The following is a 17,949-nucleotide window of genomic DNA, read 5'->3' on the forward strand; positions in this document are numbered from 1 at the left end:
GTTCTGTAACAAGACGTATTTGTGCAGAGTTTGATGAGAAGGACTTGTTACAGTTAGAACATTGTAGGGCAGTTTTGTTTTTTAATCATTACATCAGTATGTGGAAATATTGCATTTTAAAGGCTTCCAAATTTATAATCTGTTAACATTAGGTTTTTACAATTCAAAGCAAAAAAAAATATGAATAAACAAGAACAGGGGCAACTAATAAAATTAATAGAGTTCCTGTTTTATCTAGTGAGCAAATATGCATATTTTGTCACAGAAACTATTTTGACTTGTCACAGTAGGAAAAGCGCAAATGTAAATTCTAAAATTAATGATGTCTGAATTCCATGTTACTTCTTTAATTTAATGAAGTTGGTATTGTATGTGCTGGCTCGCTGACACACTGTCATGGCTTACTTAGGACATATGGGGAGATACCGGCTGTTTGAGGCCAATACTGATATCGATAGTTGGTAGTTTAAAAAAATAGACCAATAGTATAGAATAAATATATATATGATAAACAAATTTCTTGACATGAATCTCTCACATAAAGAATTGTGACCAAGACACAAATTCACTGAGATGTCTTACAGTTGAAAAATCAACAAACCGTGTAATGGTGACCACCCACTAAACATGTGACAGGTTGTGTTCCCATAATTTTTTTTCCCAAAAAACTCTTAAGAAAGGTGAAGACACTGCCAGTTTTCCCAGATGCTGGTTTAGTGAAAGGAATAACCAGAAGTCATTCTTATATTTCACACAAGGTATCATGGGGTTAGGAAAAAGCTAAAGAACTAAGGAACAGCTAAATGGAATTTAGCCATCATTAATTTGTTATTAATATCTGTTTTTTCCTGCTATGACATGGCAAAGTTTAAGCTGTGAAAAAGACCTGCAGCTGACAGGAGGAAAACTGAGCTGCTTCCTAACAATGCAGGTACAGTGAAATAAATATTGATATACATGGGTTTATCTGTGAAGGTGATAGTGATACCAATATAGCATGATCTATACTGGTGTGGTCAGTGGCCACAGTATGTTTGTTTTTTCAGTGGGAAAGCGGATTTGCACACATTGTTTGCAAGCCAAGCTGTCAAATGGAATTCAGGAACTAAAAACTGTGAATGACTTCATAAATAAACCAGACAGGGATTTGGTACGTTTCATTAACAATAACATCATGAGTTTTTTTCTGTTAGATTTCCAGTAAGATGCATTGTACTTTGCATTGTAACAAGCAAAAGAAGTTTCCATCTGTAACACACATGGTGCATTCCAAAGCTTTTTACCAGAAAAGAATAGAGAGCTTTGTTCTTGTGTAATATAGGTATGAGAATCTGACCATTCATTCAGTGTCCACAGTTCATGGCTGTCAGTTTGGTTTAAAGGTGAATAGAAGTGACTGTCAGCAGAACAATACTGGAAAAACACATGCTTTTTATGAATAAAATAACTCAGAGGAAGCAGCTAAAGTCAGGACAGAAGGAGGCCCAAGATGGAGCTCTGAGGAATTTCACCTCCACTTCACTGATGACTGTAGTGTGTATGTGTATATGTATATGTATATATAACATTTATGACTCACTAGAAATCTTGCATTGTGTTTATTTTCTGTAATAAAACCCCTCAGATAACCACTTATATTTCTAGACATTGCAAAGACTTAAGAGAGGTGATAGGAGGGGACGAGCTTGATATGAGATCATGTAAATGAAAATTTGAAATTTCAGTAAAATAACTAAACAGTTATTAATAGTTAACTGAGAGCAGCCCTCTGCCCTGTGTGGCTAATACCATTTTATAAATGCAGTTTTCTTTCTTTTAAGTATTCATTATTACATTGGGAGGGGTAAAGAAATGTAAAAAATATATTTACAAATGTAATAGTACTGATTGTACTGTTTTACAATCTTTAGAATAAATTTTCATCTATGATATATTTTTTTAACACTCAGAAAAACATATCTAACATCCTTTTGGGCAAGATATCTTCTTTTATGTGGGATCTATCACCTCATTATATCTTGCTTCATCATATAGGCCCGGCTAGGTCTTGGAAGTGGATACATAATGTATATTATACTTTAACAGGATCTTCCTGTCAGAACCACCCTGCTGGCTCCAGACCGACTGAGGCAGAAATATGACTTTCCAGCTGGTAAGTGATCAGGTCTACTGGTTTCCATCATCATATCATTTCATCATCATCATCATATCATATCACCGAGTTGTTGAAGTGTATGTGACAAGGTGTTTTTATTTTCCTAATATTATTTTTTATTACAATATTCTTAAGTATAAAATTAAGTATTTCATTCATTTTAAAATGCCTAAAAGCTAACAACATGGGGGCATGATTTGAAACTTAAAATAAAATGTACTGTGTATATATCAAACTTGCAAAAGAAAATGACATAATGTGCTAAGTCAGTTGAAGAGTGTTCAGTATAATTGTAGGTAAAGGTTTCACTTTGCTGAAAGGTATGTACTGATGGGGAGTTTCTGTGTGTGTGTGTGTGTGTGTGTGTGTGTGTGTGTATGTGTGTGTGTGTTTGCAAGAGCGGGAGGGAGAAAGAGAGACAGACAAACAGACAGAGAGAGAGAAAGGGCAGGAGGGACCCGTATTAGCTGAGACACTTGAATGAATTTGAAGAATAGGTTTTTACATGCAGAGCAGTTACAATACTGAGCCCTGACTGGCAGATAGTACCAGCTTCCCTGATTCAAATGACGCACACCTGCCTGATTGGAGGGATTTAAACACTTGTTTCAGCAGAGTGTCCAAACAAAAACCAAGTCCAGTTGCATTGGTTTAACTGCCACTAATCTGAAATCTGAAAAAACCAAAACATGGATAAACTTTTGAAAGCTTCAGCTCTAGCTGTGTCTGACACTGCCTGAAATTCTAAAATGGACCCAATGAAGTGTTTGAATGTGTTGTCAACTCTATCATAAGACACAAATGATGTTAGGTGATGTCAGCGTTATCTTCCTTCTGTTGATCTATTATAGTATTATCTTATTTTTTTTACGTTGAGCTCATTTTCTATACAGAAAAAAAATCATGAAATTGATGTAAGGAAAATGCACTATATGCCTCAACGAGGCAGCGCAGAGTGTTGTTGTAAAGCAGTATGATTGGACATGATTCTGTAATGTCACAAACACTGCAGTCTCTAGTACTGTGGCACATTTACATAAAACAACTTCTTCAAATGAATGAAACCACAAACGAACAGAAAGTACATTTTAAAAGTGGAAAATAAGGGTCAGTTAACAACCAGTCCATTTTAATTCAGTTACTATAATGGAATGAAGGCAGTCAGTGTGTGCATGTATGAGCAGTCGGTGTTAGATTGATTGTGACTTACTACAGCGGTGTAAATGTCCTACAGTATTAACTCTGTCAAGTGGCTGTCCGGGTATGGTTATATGATCTCATGAGTTAAAGCTGGCCCCCCAAATTTTTGTATACACAGACACAACTAAAGCTCCCCGCCTCTTCTGCACACACACACACACACACACACTGTGTCTGACCCGAAGGTCAAGGTGCAGTGACTCTGAGGGTTGTCTAACTGGGCCTCTTGAAACTCTTGCCTTGCATTCCAGCGCCCAAAGGAGGGGGGTTGTTTTAGCCAAGCTTATTACCAGAGAGAGAGAGAGAGAGAGAGAGACACAGAGAGAAAGAGTGATAGAGAGTGAGAGAAAAGAAAAGAGAGGGGGGGAGGGAGAAGTGGGGGTAGAAAGAAGCTGGAAGGTATTATGCACTATTTCCTTGCCTTCCTAGAAGCTCCCACTTGTTCCCTCCCATTCGGCAGGCAGAGTTCTTCGACAAAGTAAAGGAAACGCTGAAAACTTGAACCTGCTTTTCTCCAGCTGCCTTGGCCCTCTAACTAGCTTGCTTGTTTTCTTTCCTTGCCGGTCCCTGTGCATGTTTCTTTCTCTCTCTCTCTCTTTCTCCCTCCCTCGCCCTCTCCCTGTTCGTCTCTCTCTCTTTCTCTGGGCTGTGTGTAAGAGGATCACTTTGTTTCCGTTGCCTTTTTCCGCGGTGCTGCAGACACACATTGAGGGGAGGATTGGATTTGAGGAGATACTGACGGGGTTGCACAGCTGCAACAGTCCCCTCCATCTCCACACCAGGACTAATGCCCCCCTCTCCCTCTCCCTCTCCCTCTCTCTCTCTCTCTCTCTCTCTCTCTCTCTCTCTCTCTCTCTCACTCTCTCCCTCCCTCTGTCGCACTCTCTGCTTCTGCCTCTCGGAGGGGTGGGGGTGCCATATGGGAGCTCAGAAAAATGGAAGTGGATCGGAGATAGACAAGAGAGGAATCTTTCATTCTTTGGCTCAGATGTCGGGATCTATGTGGTAAGTGCTTCTTTCTTTCTCTCTCAGTACTTTTTGGAAGTTCTGTGCTCCCAAAGATTCCCTGTATGCCTGAATTTTCAGCAGTGTTTTTAATTCCTCTTTGCTTTTGATTCATATGTTCCCAACTGTTACCTATTATGAGGTTTTTTTTAATTGTTTGACGCATGGTTCTGTTTTTTCTTCAACTCTTCTTCAAAAGGTTCAAGTTCACGGTTCAGTGTTACAATTAATTTACTAGCTGTAGGGATAAGAAAGGCTTTGTGCTTTTGAATTTGTAAGTTTTGAGGGTCAAGGTAGAGCGAGGAGGGAGGTGGAGTGGAGGCCGACTGGGGGAAGGGAATTTGGAGAGGTCAAAGAGAATGGCACTTGGCCCATGCAGCACAATAGCTCTGAAAACTTTTTAGTATGACATTGTCACCGCAAAACTTGTGCCTGTTTTAAATCCTGGAAACAGCTACTGTATATGTTTCAGCTGTCAGCTATGGAGGCCATTTATGTAGCTGATAAAACTGATCAGTTACTCAGTGGTTTCACTTTTTTATGAGCCTGGAATTTTTTAGGTGTGGGTGGATTGCAGCTTTGAGACATTGAACATCAAAGTTTTACTCACCATCTCCCTCACCATCTGACAAAACTGTTTCATTACTGGAACAGTCTCATATATCTTTTACAGAAATAATACAAGCAGAACAACAAGATGAGAAATGTCTTGATAACATAGATTTAATAAAGAAATCTGACAGAACTTTAAGACTCCAAGTTCACATTTTTGTCGCCTAAGCCTTGATCCAGATTTCATCAGCCCACAATGCTTTTCTTCATGGATTCAGATTTTGTGGATGCTGTTGTTGATAATCTGTTTGTTGCAGATTATTAGCTGTTGGCTCATCCCCGTAGAATTTTGAAACAGTTCCTGGTAGATACTGATGCCAGTGTAAACTCATGCGTTATTGCAGGTTCATTAAAAAACTTAATTATGTAATCAATGTTATTACTTCTCGAACACTAGACTTGATGTTTACACCTTTTTCATTGTTTTTATTGGAAGCTATGGTAGATTGTCCTTCAACATTGGTGATGAGGAAATGTTGCAAGTTTCCCCATGAATTTTCAGATAATTAATAATTAATTTTAGCTAATATCCTTGTATTTATTATGTCTGTAAGCAGATCATTGTATATTCTAGCTGGCCATAGACAAAAGAAAACAATGTGTTCAGTAACCAACCATTCCTGCTTAAAAAAACTCAACATAAAGTATTATTTTCTTGAATTTATATACATTTCTATAAACCACACTTTTCAGAGGGACAATAGTTAGTGGTATTACCTCTGAATAGATTTTTCACTTATACATATTAGCACCCAAAATGCACTTGTGTGTGCAAGTGTGGGAAGTGAGCTGAGTTAAGTGAGTCAGTGAACTCCTTTTAGGAAGCTATTGAACTTCAGAGCTTTGATTTATGTGTCTCACCTTGATGGTTCATTGGCAGTTTGGGGTTTTGACCTCACTCCCTCGTCTCTTTGAGGAAATCAGAAGCCGTCTCTCTGACTGCCTCATTTTGGGCCTCCCTTGCTCCCTCCATTCATTACACATCTCAGTGGCATGGGAATGAAGTGTCTCGACCAGTTTTAATGGACTTATATCTCCTGTGAAAGGTGGTTTTAAAGGAAGATTTTTAAAGGATGAAAAAAATGTTGAGTTGTGCCTGTATGAATGTATTATTGGTCTGCTCTCTGAGCAGCATGTCTGTTGAACTGAGAATATGTGAGGAAGCTTTGCTGAATTTCAGTCACTGCTATTACTATTTTATAAATACACACAAACCGTGTCTGCTGCACAAATCTAGTTCTCTATTTCAGGCATGTGGGTCACACTGTAATGAAGCAGCACAACTGCACACCTTAATGAGGACTCGTAAAGTTACTGTCAAAAAGTTGTATCCTTGGTAAAGGTGGATTCTGTTTCACCTTCTACAATGTAATATGACTGCATATAGCAAGATAGACTGCCTGCTCAGCACTGGGACCGAGAGGATGAATTTGTGGATTACTTCCCTGTGGATCAACAGCTCTTTCACATCTTTTCTCTCATAGTCTCAGCACTTAAACAAATAAGAATAATCAAAATATTTGAATTGAACCCAGCAACATATTTGTGCTAGCTGTGTGTGCTCTGTTCAGCTAAGAGAGGCTGATAACAATTATTTTTGTGAGTTAAGTCATTTTTAGCACCGGAATTTGCAGTTGTGTCTATTGTTTATATATTTCATCAGCAGTGATATTAATCTTTTACATTTCTAAATACCACATTATAAAGCAACATATTTTAGGTGAGTTATAAAGATTCCGAATTTCATAGTAGCACAGGTTCTGAAACAAAGGGCTACAGTGCTTTGTGAAGACATGTCGCCAGATAACCTTTCTGACCTCCACAGCCAATTTTAGCGTTTCCCTCATGCCTCCTCTGGTTATAAATTAGCCCGGTTGTTGTTTCCAAGCAGTGAAAGGAAAGGCTCACTTAGTAGCAGTGATTTATTAGTTGTTAGCCTGATGCTGCCATGTGACTGACAGAGGTGCCAGTTAGGATGAAAACTGCTGCACGAAACAGGAGGTGGTTTCTCTTTCTGCCACTCAACTTGGAGAGGAATTGCATAATTTACCTTTTAGCATTCCTTTTTCCATCGTTCAGAGGGCTACTAATTAATAGTGCCACAACATAATTCATGTTATATTTCTCATGATTTTAATAGGGATATATCTCTACCACTGTCTACTCCCCATGAGGATCTGTGAAGACCTACAGTGAAACTGGAAATATGAATGTAGTAGTAAAATTGTGGCACATTTGTGTTGATTATTTTACACATCACCTCAATGCAACCTGTGTTACATGCAGTGGTTGTTGTAATTAGAAATGCATTTGCTTCATTTTTCCACATCTGCTCAACTCATGGCTCTTTATTCAAACACATCTCGCAATCGATGGCAGAATCAGAATAAATATGAAGTGAAAAGAAGAATTATACAAATGCAAATGTGTAAAAAGTAATGTGTGAGGTGACATCAGCATAGGTCCAGGTCTAGGTCACTCTGATTTTTGTGGAAAATCAACACAGAAAAAACAGCAGGCTCCATGGTAAATACACGCTGAGTCATTTGAAAGATCAATGTGTAATCCATCACTGTAAATTGAGTTGTGCTTACTTCGATTACGACCTTAATGTAAGTAAGATAACTTTGTTAAGATGTTTGTATGACAGTCACAGTAATCTGAGTATTGCCTTACTTGATCGAATTACCAGAGTGTATGTAAACGCAATGGGTAACAGCCCTGTTTGCCTCTCCTCTTCTGTTCACTCACATAAGTGAAACTTCAGTTTTATCTTTTGAGGGAACAAACCACAGACCTTCAGGTCTCAGGTCCATGTGCGAGACTGTTTCTTCTGTGAAAGTGAAGACAATGTGAGGTACCCTTCAAAGATACACCTCAGTTCCTTCCTTACTGTAAGTCAATGGCAAACACAAGTTACACTCTCAAGACAGGACAAAGGAATATATCTGTAGTTGAGTTTTGCTGACTAATGTGGGCAGACTGAATGACTGTCAATCCGTGCTTTTCCAGGAAGAAATATGATGTGGGTTGTTATCAGAATAACTGCTCCAACAATGCAGCTGTTCTTGCAGCCTAATAAGTTCATAACCCCGGAGGCCAAGAACACAGCAGCCTGACTTACTTCATCTAGTCTCAGCACTCTTGTCTTTTTTCAGTGCTTAGACAAAAATTAGTGGCATAGTCATTACTTCCTTAGAGACAACTCCTCAGTTTGTTGATCAAGCTTGGATGGTGGCTCCCTCATAACCCTGACAATATTCTGCACTAACCTGAGTGTACAGGTAACCTCAAGAAGGAGGTCCAGCTCCAATTTGGATGGATCAGCCCCCAAAATGAATGGACAACTTTGTCTGTCACGAGGGAGGAGAAGCTGTCATGCTGTGCATGCAACCGTTAGTGTCACACTTTATTAAGATTGTGTGCCATTTCAGTCTGGGTTTATTCTGCTCAAAGCTTGAATAATGTTCTGTGGTTTAGATTGCTGACAGCAGCTCCATTGGAGTTCAGCTAATCAAAGATCACTTCATCATGTTTCTTGAGAGGGTTTTTCTCTTAACAAGCTGTATCAAGTACATGAACCAACTATATATGTTCTCTTTGGTTAATTAAGTGTGAAACTGGTTGTAATGTTTTTCCTAAATTCCTAAAACAGAGTTTGAGAATCAATCCACCAGGATGGAAGCCTCTTTGTGTAATGAGAGGATTCTCCATGGATGCAACCTCTGAGTAAATCGCTCATGGCCCTTCACCATTTTGACATGGTTATTGTGGCACTGGCACTGAGCTGCCGTAGTTTGACTTTAGATGTCAAGTGATGCTCTGAAGACAGAGACTTAATTTTTCACCCATCATCCTGTGGGCAGTGATTATCCTAAGACAGCACCATAGTGAAACCTGGAGTAACATCGACATGGATCTTAAAGCTGTGCATAGAACTTTGAACCTGAGACTCAAAGATAACCGAAGGGAAAGTGAATAGTCGGAAATAATGGCAACAGCTTAAACTTTATTTATAGAGTGAAAGAAAGTCTTGAATTCATGGGCCATTAGCATGACTTATTTTTATGAATAGTATCAAGGCCAGATGGATGCAAGGTGTCATTCAACACTGAGATAATGATGACAGATGATATGCATCAAGTCAGAATCTTGAATTCTTGAATTATTAATGACTTGAGCCAAGTCTTGGGCTTCGCCGGTGGAAAATAACACAGATGTTCAGTGTTCATTGTTTCTGTAATGAAGTGGTACCCATTGCTATATTTTTGGTTTAACCTTTGGTTTAACCTATGAATAAGAAAACTAGAATAACATGTTGGTCTTTAAACTCTTCTGCAAAGACAGCTAAGTTACAGCTTGCATGCATGAACCCACACACATACACACAAATGCAGCATTGAATTCTGGCACAAATGGCCCCCAATGGGTGGGTTATAAAGGGGGTGATGTCATGTCTGTGATGAAGACTGTGTCCCTTTACCAGTGATCCATTTCTTATTCAGCTGTCCTTACTGATACAAAGCAGAGAGAGAGAGAGAGAGAGAGAAAAAAAAAAGAGCGAACAAAAGAAAGAAAAAAAAAAAAAAAGTATCCAAGGGGAATTTTTTTTTTTTTTTTTTTTTTTTTTATCCCGTTCCACATTAACCTCTATATATCTTAATAACTGCCATTAAAATTTTCTTATTATTAGTAGAAGGTGCTGCAGCCAAAATTGCTTCTTAATTGTGGCTGTTTAAACACTAAAAGTGCTGATCTGTGTTTGTACTTTGAAGCATCCAATTTACATTTTATTGCATATAAGTTATTAAAATATCACTTAAAATATCACTTATTTTGCCTTTCATCAGTTTTAGAGCAGTCTGTTTTGGATAGTCGCCAGTTTTTCAGGTCAAGAGATCATAGGCAATTTGTCTACTTGTCTTTGAGCTGACGGGAGCTCATCCTCCTTGTTTGCAAGCAAAGAGGGTGCAGGGTGTCTTTGTGGAATCAGCTGTATGCACGCATGTGTGTCAGGCCCAGTGTTCGTAGCCACATGACTCCCTGCACCATTTTAAACAGCTCGGCTTCTTTAACCATCCCAGCGTCTCGGTGGTAACAGAGATGTGGGGGGTGGTGGGGGCCATAGGGGAGGGGAGTCCATACAGATCGCGGGTCGCACACTGGGAAATGGCTTCCATACATTTAGCATTTCCTCTTTGAGGGCAGTCCAGTGTGGTGCAGAGGGGTTGTCGCGTCAAAGCTGTGCTGCAAGGAGGGGTGGAGGCGCTGGATAATGCAGACACAATGGGCTAAGGCAAACATTAGGAGTGAGACAAAGGACACTCCACTCAGGTCACAGGGGGGGCAACTTTTCCCATTATATGAGGGAAGTGTTCTTAACTGAGGGACTTTTTAAACCCATCAGCAAATTAGGGGCTGTGCTGAGTAGCTGGTGTGCATTGGGTCATGATCAAAGCCTTGAGAGTGTGTCTGTTTACAGAGGAAGGCTGTAAAGCATCGGACAGCAGTCACAACACGACACAACATGGGGCAAGGTTAGCACGGAGCATGCTATCATGACCATGTTATCATTGTCACAGTCAGGGTATTTACTCATGGGAAGCAGAGGATAACTTCTTTCTCATCTACATTAAAAACACCACAAGCGCCATATGTCATAGGGTCAGCTGAGGGTTCCTACACCATATGCATCCACTTACGTTTTCAGATTAGCCATAATACAATCATGGTACCTCTGTATTCAGGATTGCAGTTAAAGCACAGTTTTGAATGAAGTCATTATCTGTTTTCTCATGCACAAAATATTCTGCAATCATTTTTAATGAGTAAGCAGTTTATATTTTGGGTCCCTTGGGAAAATAATTATTGATATTCTTGTAGGATAAATGTAATTGTGTTTTCATCAGTTATGAAACAAAATTTGAATTTACTATTAGGCATCAGGCAGCAAAACATAAGAATACTTCAGCTAACATTATTTATTTATTATCAGTTAATCTGAATCTCAATTCAGTAATAAATCATTTGGACCATAGAATGTCAGAAAATAGTGTAAAATATCCATCAGTTTGCTTGATCGATGGAAGTCCGGAACCCAGACATGTTCACTTTACAGATATAAAACACAGAGAAGCAGCTTTGACATCACAGAAGCAGAAATCTTTGGTATTTTTGCTTTAAAATGACTTTAACATGATTAATTATCAAATATTTGCAGATTCATTTCCTGTTGATCAACTAATCTATTAACTGGCTGCTCCTTTTAGCTCTGCAAACCACTTCAGAGTTCAGACGTAGGTTAGCTTTTAGCAGTTTTTATTAGCTCAACAGCCTGTCAAGTTGTGCTCGAATGTATTACTTGAAAACAAGGCGTCAATTACATGGTAATTACACCCTCTTAAAGCTGCTGCCCAACTGCGAGACATTATGAACATTTATGTTGTTTTGGTAGTAAACACGCAATTTACTTTAAACAGCGCAATCAAAACAATTATCCATGCTGCATCAAAAAATCACTTAAGAAACCAATAAAGAGAAAAAAAATAGACAACAAATGTAGGTAGGCAAACAAACTCTATTTTAGGAATCTTCAAAACAGCTCAAGTGAATGTCTATATATTCACATGTGGTTGTCCAACTGTGTGTGCTTTTTTTGTATGAAATCCTATGCGTGTTTGTGTGACTGAAGGGCCATTATGGGACAGGCTTTTAAGGGAGATCTGGGAAGTGGAAACCTAATACTGCCTGACTGCTGCTCTTATGTACATGAACCCCACAGCTGCTGGAGAGAGAGAGAGAGAGAGAGAGAGAGAGAGAGAGAGGAACGAGGGAGAGAAAAGGGGAGGAAGAAGGAGGAGGGGGTAGAGGAGAGCGTGGTGCGCTCAGTAATTAGTTGTCTGGTTTTGTATTGACCAGTCTGGTGCTGAGACCTTAGGGACTGTTAAATTTGCTATTGAAACTGAAAGGATTATGCACCCAAAAGAAATTAAACGGGAGCAATGAATAGATTGTGGGCCACATGGTGGACTTCTGTTTTTTTTTTTTTTTTTTTTTTCCTCTTTTTCCTTCTCCTTCTTCCACTGGCCTTCACTCTTCAACTAGACAAGGTTGTATTTTTCTTGCCAGAAACTGTTGTTTTTCATGTTGAAGGTAAATTGAAAAATGCACCACAGGGTCATGACAGTTTTATGTCATGATAATGATACCCCATTTTGAGACTGACCCATTAACAAAGCCATACACTTATTTGCCCTTTGCCAACTGTCAAATCTAGAGTGTTTGTAGAGTCTGTTTATTAAACAGAGACAAAATCCAAAAATCATTTCCGCATGTTAGCTGTTGAAGGGTGTGATGTCGCGAGGGTGTAATGAAATCTCCTTGAATGTAGACGTGGTGATTGCAGGCGGGAATTGATGTCTCCTGCGTGGGCCGCCCAGAGGGAAGAGAGATTTGTGTCTCTGTTTACTCCTGCTGAAGACGGCCGTACTTATTACAGTGGGCACAGTCCAGAGGGAACATCCTCCACCTGCCTGCAGTGGCTGTCAGGGCTGCTGCCGACCCAAGATTTTCCTAGTCAGCTAGTTATTGCACATTTCTGATATTAATTTAATCATTTAAACATATATTTTCCGAGATCATCAGAAAATGGATTGAGTCCAGAGCTGAGAGTGAATGTTATGGGTAATATTGTTAACACTGTGCTGCATTATAGAGAAATACAAAACCATAATAATGAGCCTTTAAATCAAAATTTTACAAGCAAATGCACAAATGCTAAGTGGCTAACGTTAGGCTAGTCACAGGATTCAAATGATAAACGTTGTTTGAGGTCGACAAATGGGTGGATGTTTGACGGCAGAGTTTGCTCATTATCTTAATTGGGGTTGTCCTTTAGCCTCTCAAAATGATCTACTTTTTTCCTGCCTGACATACCGGTATGTGTTTCGGTATCTGAAGTAGTGTGTCCTCTGCGAGTTGCCGTTAGGTAGGAGCTGTGTCGCTTGTGACACACGTGTGTAAGGAAAATAAAGAAGTTGTTGCTGCTGTTCATTGTACTACATCTCTATGTCCCGTTTATTATTTTATTACTACATAACTACGTTTCTATCTAATAACCACAGGGACTAGCCATGTAAGTGACTGCTGCCACTTCCCGTGGAGTTAGTTTTTTTCCTGCGACCAACCGACCAATCAAAACTTGGTTGACTGAGAGTCTTCTCATCCACTAACATTCGGTCGATTATTAGAGGGTAGCCCTACAGAGTGTGTTCCCTCTATGCCAACGTCCAGCATGGTCAGACGGTTGTCTCTGTCACCAGTTCAGTGTCTTTTAGGAGAGGTGTAGGGACAGAAAAAGTCTGCTTCAGACCAAACTGTAACACAATCCCCTTGTAATGACTTCCAGCGTCTGTTAAGCAGGCCAGTGCTTCGGGGAAAGTTTTAAAAAGGTGGCTATAATACGAAGGATCTCTTGCTCCAGTGAGTTAACATTAGCCTCCATCTGCATTAAGCATTTGAACCTGCTGAACTGTGAGCCTCGAGTATATCTCGTGGATGATAGAGGGGTGATGTCATGTTCTCCCTCACTGTTTGTGTAGCTGGCAGAGGCCGGCATGCTGCTGGAGAGGGTCGCACACTATTACTCAGTCAGGACCAGAACAGCCCAGTGGGACAGCGTCCAAAAACTAGGATAAAATCAAATCTCCTTTATTGAACCCTGCTGCCACAGAAACCCATAGTCTTTTTAGAGAGTTTCTCGTTTTCTCCTTGATTTTGTTTTGACATGACGATTTGAAATCTTGTACCAACATTTCATCTATTTAATCTGTTTGAGTTTCTTGTAACTTTTTGATCTGGACAGGAGTGAGCACTCTTTGTAGATAAAGCATGCAATCTGGTCGAGATCCTCCTTTGTGATTATCACAGTGTAAATACAGGAGAGCCTGTGCACAGGTGGCTGGCGCTGGGCTGATGGTAACCAGACCAGGCTGATGTCTGCATGCAGAAAATAAATCACTGCTATAATATCACAGAAAGAATGACTATCTTTTAAACTATGTCAGGGTCACTGGAACATACAACCAAAGTTCTTCACAGTAGAAATCACAGTACCAAACAATGAGCCAACTCCAGCGTAGCAGCATAGTCAAACTTTGTTAAATATCATCAGGTTGTGTACACTGTAAACCGAAGGAGGTCTCGCGTTGACTGGTCCTGACAAATATCACCTGTGTCTTTCAAGCGGCAGCAAGGCTCTCTGATTGGGTCTTTCTAAATAAAAACACGTGCATACACATCTTGCTGTACCTTGGTGATTTACTGTGACACATTCACTGTACCGGAGACCCCGGCAGTTGTGTACTTGAGCCCAGTGTTAGACCCCAAAAGAGGACGAAGTCAGGAAAAAGGAAAAGAAAATGAGCACTGAAGGAGAGTTGGAGTGAGAATCATCGTTGTGCCAGGGACTTTGGACCGACTATCACTGACTGAATTTACATTAATGCAGTTAACTTGCACATGGGTTATAATCAAGTTACTGTGTGTGTTGTTGCAAAATAGCAGGCTGTTTGCCTTCCTTCTCTTACAGTTAGGGTTAGAGTTTGTTTGTGATTCTTTGTTTATGATTACTTCACTACAGCCTGCAGTGACATTAGTAAAACTGATTTGAGCTATTTGTTTTACAAAGTCTACACGGCAGTAATTTTACATGCATATTAGTGGTAATAAATATGGCCTGAAACACATTTCCCTCTGAGGAAACTGCTCTTCACTTGAGAGTGGGTCCCTCTGCAGTTTCTCTTTTCATTTTATAATATTGCTGTGACTCCTTTAACTGATGCATGATTGCATCCAGATTGGATACAAAAAAATCTACATATACCTTGATTTCTTTTTTTTTTTTCCAATACTGAAGGGTTTTTATTTTTGTTGTTTTTTTTAAGATGATTTTGCTGGTCACTGTTATCAATAATGAAAATAACCAGAAGGCAAACAACCAACAATAGAAATACAAAATGATTATGTTTAATGCAGAATAATCTATGCAATATCTGCTGAATTATCCTCTTTTACATGAATTACATTAGTTTGATTTTCCTTTTCCCCACATGTATTTAGTTTGCATCAAGATTTTTTCTGATAGCCTAAAGAGGAGGGTAAAATCTCCCACCACATTTCTGACTCTACAGCCAAATGAAAGTGAAAATACATGTGTTTTTATTTCAGGCCTCTACGCAGCAAAAGGTAGTACATCTGAAAAGGTGTTTTGATGTTCATTCATCTCTGTTGCTGTAGATGCCCTGGTCCTCGGAATGTGGCGGCAGGCTTTAGACTCCCGGTGCTCACCGGCGGTTATAAACCTAGCTAACTGAGCTCTCCCCCCATTTGGGGTGTCCCTGTCTCCCCTCCCGTCATCCCTCCCGGTAATAGATGGCCTCGTCGCTCTGCGTTTGAGTCCACCTTTAAACAGTCAGACGGGACTGTGGTTTGTCTCTGACCAAACGATGGAGTGGAATAATAGGAGCGTGTGACATTGTGTCTGTCCGAAACACATGTATAAGCATGTGATGGCATAGTGGTGTTGATGCGGCCGGATTCAGCCTGGGCCTGCCCGGTAGCAGATAGAGGATACATCCAGGGTATGCAGATCTGTGCTATTTGTTCATTTTTTACTCTCATGTCTTCTCGGGCATGGCTCCATGCTTTCTGCAGGTTGCTCGATGTGTGTGTCTGTGCATCATGTTCATGGCCGTCTCCGTGCTTCCTGCTGTTTGTCTTTCAGGACGACCCCTTTGTCTGGCTGAAACCTTTATACAGAGTGGCTGGGACGTAGTCTGCACGGAGCTGCTCGTTTGTATGTGGGTTTGTGTGTGTGTGTGTGTGTGTGTATGTGTGTGTGTGTGTGTGTGTGGGGGTGTGGGGTTGTGTGTCCAGTCATGATAAAGCATCTTTACATTTGTGTATGTAATTGTGTTATGATTTATAAGCAGCTAGGCTGATAGCAACATTGTCCTTGGCTGGGTTTAAATGTGTGTGGAGACAAGATAGAGAGAATGAGTGTGTGTGTGTGTTTGTGTGTGTCTGTCTGCGTGCAAGCTGCTATTTCCTTTATTTATTATTCTATCTAAATTTGCTTATGATGCCAATATTCCTGTTATTTGCCATGGGGGAGGATGTGGAGTCCTTGCAAATGTGTGTTTTCTCACCCTGCGGTGGCTGCCTGGGACAAGGATCTTGCTTGTTTTTTTTTCTTTAGCATATTCCACATTCATATGGAAATGGGGGGCAGAGGAGGGACAGAATCTCACATCAACTTGATCTGGTCATGAATAGCTGCCAGTGTTTGGGCTGACCCGGAGCTGGCTTAAAGGCACTGCCCAGCCTCTGCCCTCAGACCATGGAGCTGAGAGCCGAGAACATTTTCAGCTGCAACACACACATCTGTGTCCTCACATACATACGGTTACACTGAAGATGAAAAAAGCAGATGCTCATAATTGCACTCATGCAATTAGACACACTTGAGCACCTGGGAACACTGAGAAGCCATCTCACTCTTGTCGCTTTCTCCGGCTTTACACATACACAGACAGCCATGCTAAATCCCAGGGAGACGCCAGGGTTGCAACATGCTCTTCTTTTTTTTTCTCTCTCTCAAATCTTTTCTTTATTTTTGTTAACCCTCTCTTCCCTCTTTTTGCCCAACCAAACTTTCGTCATAGCCTGATGATGGTGCTGCATTAGCAGGAAGGAGGAATTTTGACTTCTAGGTTTAATGTCTGTAGTTTTTTTTTTTTTTTTTAAATGCATTGTTGAACTTGCCAAGGAATCATGTAATCCCCAAATAAAGAAGTGCTTAAAATTTTAAAGAGCACTTAGTGGTAGAGTTTTATTTACTTACATTATTTCATTACATTTAACAATTAAATTTGTTTTTTATTTGTTTTTTTATGCATTTGGGTTAAACAGAGAAAAAATAAAGTCATGAAAGAATTTGTATATATTTGTATATATGTATTTTTTTTTGAGAGTGGCTGCAATTAAACTAGAAATCTATATTTTAGTGTAAAACAAATAATGGTTAATATTATGAGAAATGCATAACATAAAAAATCATTTATCAAGATTTAAGCTTTTTGTGGATTTGTGTGAGACCACTTTAACAAGAATATTAAAATGGTGCATTCCCACTGAGAGAATGCTCAGGCCTCAGCTGGATTAAGATAATTTGCTTTTGCTATGCTGTCTGTGAATTAATATTGTATTTGAGGAGCTTCGTTTCTAATACATTTTTAGCGTGTTTCCTTCTTTAGCGCCTCTGATACAATGGGCTTCCCAGACCGGACTGCTGCGGTTGGATCTAGCAGCAGGGATCCATCAAACAAGATTTGTCTCGGTGGATATGCTGGTTTTGTCCGTCAGGATTAGAGCCCACCACCCATATTCAGCCTGGGTCTGAGTTACTTTCGTTTATACAAGTAGACAGTTACCAAAAGTGTGCCTTCAGAGTTTTAATTCATTTAGATACAAATCAGCCTTTTTTTGCTTGAATTTCGCAATTGTCTCTGTAATTTTACTTATTTCATTCATTCTAACATTTTTTATTTTACATTTTGAAAATACAAAATATGATAAACAAATAAATACAATATAAATAATAAAAATGAAAAGTGCAAAAATGATTTTTTTATATTTAATTTAATTAAATACCAAACTGCTGTTTAAAAATTAGACATTAGAGTACAGAGTATTTTAGAAAACCCCATTTTTGTTTATTTCACAAATATTGCAGGACTCAGTTTTATATGTTTTACAGCAACATTTCTTTTCATTTTAATAGTGTTTTAGATTTTTATTTACAATTGAATATATTAGATGATATTCAACATTGAATTCAGAACTATTTTTCTGACAGATTTGCCATCATAGATTTGATATTATTTTCATTTTATTTGAACATGTATATTTACTATTAT

The 17,949-nt window shown here is 39.3% G+C and overlaps 1 long non-coding RNA gene across 1 annotated transcript in view; it reads left to right on the forward strand.

The window, feature by feature from the left end:
• The first annotated feature begins 4,301 nt into the window (after positions 1-4,301).
• LOC111222363 overlaps positions 4,302-17,949 on the forward strand; it is a 45,595-nt gene continuing 31,947 nt past the window's right edge. Inside the window, exon 1 of the long non-coding RNA XR_002665131.1 lies at positions 4,302-4,360. This is a non-coding gene — a long non-coding RNA (uncharacterized LOC111222363). The remainder of the gene's footprint in view (positions 4,361-17,949) is intronic.

This window comes from Seriola dumerili, unplaced genomic scaffold (assembly GCF_002260705.1).
Source record: "Seriola dumerili isolate Sdu_G_001 unplaced genomic scaffold, Sdu_1.0 BDQW01000091.1, whole genome shotgun sequence".
Taxonomy (NCBI): domain Eukaryota; kingdom Metazoa; phylum Chordata; class Actinopteri; order Carangiformes; family Carangidae; genus Seriola; species Seriola dumerili.